The sequence below is a fragment of the Solanum pennellii genome, chromosome 9 (assembly GCF_001406875.1).
Source record: "Solanum pennellii chromosome 9, SPENNV200".
NCBI lineage: Eukaryota > Viridiplantae > Streptophyta > Magnoliopsida > Solanales > Solanaceae > Solanum > Solanum pennellii.
In genome coordinates this window covers 44,496,765-44,504,311 of record NC_028645.1, presented here as the reverse complement: position 1 = coordinate 44,504,311, position 7,547 = coordinate 44,496,765, and the positions used below count along the sequence as shown (strand labels likewise).

The window sequence follows — 7,547 nt, the reverse complement described above, 5'->3', positions numbered from 1 at the left end:
GATGGTATCGATGCCCCGTCGATGCGCTTTCCTGGGTACACACTACCCTGGCAGTTTTTAACTCCAAATGCAAAGGTCCTCCTCAAGAGCCCTTGGTTGGTCCTTGGGGAGTCGTACCCAGACTTTTCAACTATGAATAAACTTAAAAACACGTTAGACACCCTTCCACATATTTTCATGAATTTTCGACTCCTAAAATCTAGTCAAATAAGCTAGGGCACGCTAGTACCTCCTTGAACGAGTTTCCACACGTCATAGACGTTCTTGGACGTTTTGGTTTCTAGATATCCTAAATGAATTATATGGATAAAAATGGACCGTAAAACAGTTTCTACACCTTAGGAAACTTATGTTAGGCTCTAGAACATGTTTGGGATTTTCGAATTGTCACACCTTAGATTCAAAAACTACTTTTCTTTGCATCACAATAAGTAAGTGGTACATACTTAATTGTTGACAGGATAACCAAGAGTGCTCACTTCTTTGAAATTAGAATGGATTACTCACTTGAGCATTTTGTCGAGTTGTACATTAATGATATTGTATGACTACATGGAATTCATGTGTCTATTGTATCTGACCGAGACTCAAGGTTTACATCTAGATTTTGGGGAAACATTCAGGAAGATTTGGTTACTAAGTTGAATGTGGCACTTCATTTCATCCTCATACTCATGACCAGTCGTAAAGGGTGATACAAATTTAAGAGGACATGCTCTAGTTTGCATTATGGAGTTTGAGGGTAGGTGGGAAAAACACTTGGCTTTGATAGAATTTGGTTACAATAATAGCTACCAATCAAGTATTGGAATTCCTCCCTATGAAGCCTTATACGGAAGAAAATGTCGGCCTTTTCTTTGATGGAGTGAAATTGGCGGAAAAAATCTTATTGGTCCTGAGATGGTGCAGCAAACAAAGGACAAGGTAAGAATTATTAAGGATCATTTAAAGTTTTCTTCGGATAGACAAAATTTGTACACTGATCTAAAAAGACGTGATATTGAATATCAAGTTGGAGATAAATTATTCTTAAAGGTATCTCCATGGAAAAAGATTATGAGATTCGGCCAAAAAGTAAAACTTAGTCCCCAATTTACTTAACCTTATGCGATACTTGAAAGGGTCGTACCAGTTTCATATAAATTGACTTTACCTCCGCATTTGGACAAGATCCACAATTTTTTCCCATGTTTCTACGCTCAGAAGATACGGTTCTGATTCATCTCATGTTCTTCCAGTTAAATCTATTGAGATTCATCCTGACTTGATGTAATGAAGAGCCTATTAATTCATGCTCGGAAGTAAAGATGTTTAGGAACAAAAGAATCCCATTTGTAAAGGTAATTTGGAGGACCATTCTAGAAAAAAAGCTACCTGGGAAAGAGAAGAAGACATGAGGATACAATCTCCACACTTTTTTCGGGGACTAGTCTAAGCTAAATTTCGAGATGAAATTTGTAACACCCCAAAAATAATAGACCATGATTTCCATGTTGATACACCATTTCTCAATTACGATAATGTGTCTTATTCTCATTTTGAAAACTTGAAATTTTGTGATATTTGAAAACGTGCATAAATTGTTATCGTAATTTAAGGTATTGTATTGGGGTACTTGCGATATATTCTAATTAGAATTACATATAAAATAGAATTTATGATATCATATATACACATATAGTTATATATGGATGCTTTCTGTGCAGCCTACTTTTATTTGGGAACCACCTATGAAAGACGTGTACATGTGATGAGGATAAGTTTTGTGTCTATATATTTTAAACCTCCTTTGATTGAACTCGTTTTCCCTCGAGTCTAAGGACATTATAACATTAGCTAAACTTTTGTTCTTCAAAAACAAGAGAAAAAAGGTCCTTTTGGCTTGAATCTTACACACACACACTTCCTCTTGGTAAGTGACGAAATCTAATTCTAAGTTTTGTAGTGTTTGGTATTTCATAGTTGTCTTGTTCTATAGAACTTAGTTTACAAGGAATAAATATGTTTTGAAAATAAACTCATATACCTACAACTCCTATTTTTATGTTAGACTCTAATTTTGCTGCTATGAATTCGAAATATGGGACGCAACATATGACAAATTATGTCTAGATTCTGGAATTAGAAATCCTGTATGTTCAACTGTTAGTGATTCGATTATATCTTTTTGTACAAAACATACTTTATGGTGATTCCTTATTATTTGCAAGTTTAACAGATGAACCTACATATTTTTTGAAGGATATAAAGTCGAATTTTTCCATTTACGGTTTGAAATCTAGGTTGCGACATGAAGTGCTTTAGTTGGACAGAATTACTATTCTGGGAGCTTAGTCGTATTTGTACAGGCTAAGCTTACTTGTGATGATAATCCTGTTTTACATCAACATTATTGAGATGGTAGGAATTAAAGAATTTATTTAATTATATTTTTAAGGTTGTATATACTTGTGAACAAGTTGAGGACCTTCATACGTTGGTTGGTCTACGGCTTGAACTCTTGAAGTGGTGTTGGACTGTTTCTTTTCTAAAGAACAGAGGTTTGTGTATAAACTTGCACTTGTACTATTTTTACCTACTGGTAAATCTGAAAGTTTATGTTAGTTACCTCTTGTCACTTTGCACTGTCGTGTTGTTATTGTTTAAGATGTTAAATACTCTTATGTAACTTTCCCACTTGTACAAATTCTTTGATCACTTGGAGCTCTTGTTGGGACCTTGTCCTTCTTGTGGCTGTGACTTTGTCACTATTGAAATACATCTTGATTCGCATCATTTTCCATCGTTGACTCTGGATTCTTAGTTCGTCTTAAGCATGGGAGCTTTCCATTTTAAGTACGAAATAGAATGCCACTTTTGGTTCTTGGTTCTCTTAATTATATGGATTTGACCCTTCTTAACACAGGGTGTTGACCTTTCTTGGTACCTGCGTGTCACGACATGGTGTATATATGCGCGTTTCTTGTTATTGAACCTCTTGGAAAATTGTGATATGAGCGTTATTGACGTTTGGAACTTTAAATATCCAACTCGATACTCCTTGTATATTGTTTACTTTATTTACTTATTTTGTTTCAATTTTGCTGCCCTTGACTTGAGAATGACAACTTGGTGAATCTAAGGGCTCCGGATCTATAGTTTACACCATTGAGCTATATGCTCAGCGATAGTTTTTTCTATCGTAGGGAATGTTCGAGAGGACGTTTGATGTTTGTCATTGAAGATGGAGATATTGAAAGCCTTGAGGAATATCACACATGCATATAGGCATATATATTTTTTATGAACGTTGGGACTTGTACATGATCTATGGGTTGTATATTTACATGAAATCTTGAAGGCTGATTTGGTCATGTCACCATGGGTTGTAATATAAATATTTTTTAATCTTTTTGGGGCGTGTAAACCCAAGTCTTGTAATATACTAATTTATTGTATGTTTTGAAAGTTTGTGTGAAGCATGAACCGACTGATTGTTCTACACCGAAGTTGGTAATATTTTTGTCATTTCGTCCTGTAAGTATGAGGATAATATATTGATGAAAAGCTCATAAGGCAATTTCTTAAAAATTTTAGGAGGATTCTCGTCATTAGTTAAAATTTCGTGTCATATCTACTTTGACCTCAAACAAATTTTTAAATGGGCAAGATACATATCCTTAACTAAATTATTCGTTATGAACCTAATCCCTCAACTAGATCAAGATAAGTATGCCCTTCTTTAATCACTTTTAAATGTTGCAAGTATTGAATTAAGTTTCTTGTCAAGTTGTAGTATCTCTCGAAGGGGTCGCTACACCTATGACTAGAAAGGACATGCCCTAGGATGGTCTACATGCAATAGGAAGTGTCTGTATGGTTAGTATAGACTCAATGAAATTTCGTGTTTAAAATTGATATCTACGGATCGGATATACAGAGCATCGAAAGGCTTATTGTTAGTATAAAGTGTTTTTTGCTAAGTGGGGAAATTCTAAGTCCCAGTAAGTAAGGCTAGTCATGACCCGAGAGCGCCCCCATGTCATGAAGCGTTGTACTCGACCTCTCGGAGGTCTTGTACAATCCTCTTAGCATTCGTTCATCACCTTATATAAAAAGTAGTGCGCAATTAAGAAAATTCACAATAATAGTTAAACTCTTTTATAAAACGTAAGAAAGAAACCAAGTCTCATCATAAGCCATCTTAGACACAAGCCAATATCATGGGGTCACAAACTTTTCAACAATTTAAAAAGAAACTCATAGTCTATTGCAAAGTCTTTTTAAAGGGAAAACCTGAAATATATTTTATGTCCTCGAACAGATGAGGACATACCAATCTTGAGAGAAATCTACTTCCCAAGCTTCAACTTCTAAAGAATTCGAAAATTCGCATCTACAATGTAGACATAGAGAAACATACGGAATTAGCACATTGGATGCACTAAGTGTTTTACGAAAGAATATAATGAAATGAAAAAAAGACTATGTTTTGAAAAATCAATTAATCTTATGATTTAAGAAAAATCAATTTCTCAAATTAATAGAGCCGCCACTTCAATTTTTAGTTAAAATCAAGAAAAAAACTTATCATTATTTCAAAAGATTTAAAAAGATAAAATCAATAGAAAAAAAGGTTTGAAGTTTAATGTACATTCCGAGAAGGTGTTAGGCCCTCGGAATGTGTGCTAACTCGCGGTTGACTGACGATTTGACTAAAATAACTTTTCAACTAACTTTTGGATTTTCAATTAAGTTACAAAGAGATAATTAATTTTTTCATTTTCTTACTTATTATTATTTTTCGAACCCATTATTTAACGGGGGAAATAAACCAAAAAAAGGGGGGGTTATTCTAAAGAGAATATTCTAAGTATTGATAAAGCTAATAAATACAAAGAAAGGAAAAAACTAAGTAAACCATGTATATATATATATATATATATATATATATATATTAAAAAAAAGAGAAATGGCTATCTTAGGGAATTAATCAAATTAAACCAAAAAGGGTTAGTCAATACAATAATAAATAAACAAATAGAAAAAGGGAGAGAAAAATGAACTTGGGTCAATTTGCCAAAATTCTCAAATCTGATGGGCCGTGACTCACTCCCTGTCCTAACACTTAAAATAATCCAAATAATATATTTGGGCCCAATTTATCAAGGACCTGTAGTAACATCGATAGTGTGCCCATTTGCATCAAATTTTGCTGCTGATATTTCTTAGACTTTTGGCCCAGTTTCTGTAAGGAAACTAGTATACATTGCATATATACTTCCGCATATAACTTCGTCGAACCCATTTCAATTTTTCGAAACCTGTATTTTATTTGCTTTGAATCTCCTTCTTTCACCCTTATTTTTTTCATTTTCACATGTATATCGTATTTTATTACTGTATATAAATGTATACAACAATATATCAACCCCTTTTTGTGCTTTTGGAGACCTACAAATTTAATTTCCAATCCCGTTTATACTCCGGGAACCTGTATCTCATTTCTGCTGACTGACTTGGAGGAATTCAAATTGACGTTATGCAAGGGGTGAGTCCCAAGTGGATTCGGATTGACGTCACATGAATCAAAACAAAATTAAATCAGAGAATAAATCAAGAGAAGATTGTTGTAACATAATTATCAATTAGCTTAAGTGGATGGAAAAACATAAACATTTTTATGAATTAAATTACAGCCAACATGAATGAAAGTTTAAAGAAAAGATATGACTTATCAAGAAACAATATATGTGAAAATAAATAACTACGTTGTTCCTACATGAATTAAAATTTAACAAAAACTATATGCAGCACTGAAGACATCACTTTACTTGAGATAAATCCATTAAGATAACTATTACCCTTGCCATGAAAGGCTAGGTAAAACAAAGACATGTGACCTAAGTCTTGGCATGAGTGGTTTCAAATACATCATATAATAAGCCGAAAGTAATGGTATAAAAAAGCATATGATGATAAAAGAAAATGATACTTCAAAGGGTTTCTTCCAACAGATTCAAGCAAACTACCAACAAAACCAAAATCCAATGCTATATTATGAGCAAATAGAGTTTATGGATGGAACGCACACAATTTCGCACATACTCCGCAAAACATAGATAGAGACAAGACTACATGATATCGAATTCTAATGAAATGTCACACTAACCAATCCTAATCGAGAAGTAAGGGAATCCATATGTACAATAACACAACACAATATATTACCAAGAGAGTTCAAGCACAAATATGTCTCTTTGAAGACTTGCATTCTAACTAATCAAGGAGATAACATTAAAGAAGAACAAAATAAAGCTAAAGAAGATCGTTGGATATATATTCATAACAATATTGGAACAATTAAGAATTTAAAAAAAAAAAACTCAGCATAATGGAAATAAATAGAAGCAACACCTTATCCAAGGCCTTTAGACATGCCACTAAAAGAAACATTTCGAGACTTGAATCATACAACTTGTAAAAATACACATGGATATTCACTATATTCCCCAAATAAGTTAAGATGACATATCAAGTTTAAAGAGTAATTAAAACTTAACCAAAGAAAGTAAACTGCACAACCAACAACCTAAAACTAAGCATGACACTTAACAGAAACAATCGGAACGAGAGAAGAAAACTAAGCTAAATAGTACATATTCAAAGTACATGTTGGGAGGGACTATTACCTTTTTTCGGACAGCGAACTAAAAATTTTAGCTACTGGAGACAATTCCACCACAAACAGACGAACTTCGGCAAGCTTCGAGGAATAAAACTATTTCAAATCCGTGTATAAGGAACTAAAAATCTCTCTGTTATGGAGGATAAGTTTTGGTTTCTCAAGCTCTTTGTTTTCTTTTCCAACTACCTAACTCTGTATCCTCTGCTCGACTATTTTCTCCAAACTAAATGTCTCCCACCCTTTTTCCAATTCTTTTTTCGCCAGCTCTCTCTAACTATCTCCAACCTTTAGAATAAAGAGGGTGAAGCCTTTAAATAGATGAATGCAAGGGTTCATTTGAGGGGGAAACAAATTGAATTTTGAACTTTGAAATTCGAATTCAAAATTCAAATTTCGGGGTAAGACAACTTAAATCGTACGAGTTCACAACTAGAAAAGAGAGGAGACTCGTTCTATTTCATAGTAAGGACACTCGATTAAGGAGATTGCTCAACCTAGCACTGCTCATGTGCGGAGGAAATGAGGGAGAGGGGGAGAAAACGACATTGGATTGGGCTTGCGTCACGGTTGTTTTGGGTGTCGCTGGTTTTTTCACAAAGAAGATGAAGAGGGTCGGGTCGTTTCTGTATTGTTTTTTTTTTTTTGTATTGGAGTGTTGTCTTTTGGGAATGCTTAGATGCGTTAGTGAATGTTTTGTTTTTGGGCTGGGTATTGGAAATAACAATTGGGTGGGATAAGTTTGAAAGGGTCCAAAATTTGGTCCTTTAATGGGTTTAGAGGAAATGGATTACGTCTTGGAATTTGAGAAATAGTTAAATTAAATTTAACTTAGTTAATTTGACTAAAATTTAAATAATACGAATTAATATCAATTAATTAA

The 7,547-nt window shown here is 33.7% G+C and overlaps 1 long non-coding RNA gene across 1 annotated transcript; it reads right to left on the bottom strand.

Moving 5' to 3' along the window:
• Positions 1 to 4,960: 4,960 nt before the first annotated feature.
• Positions 4,961 to 7,319, bottom strand: LOC107029803. The gene is made up of 2 exons (XR_001458077.2): positions 6,672 to 7,319; positions 4,961 to 5,493 (listed from the first exon to the last, which is right to left on the bottom strand). It is a non-coding gene; the product is annotated as an uncharacterized LOC107029803 (long non-coding RNA).
• Between the last annotated feature and the right edge of the window lie 228 nt (positions 7,320 to 7,547).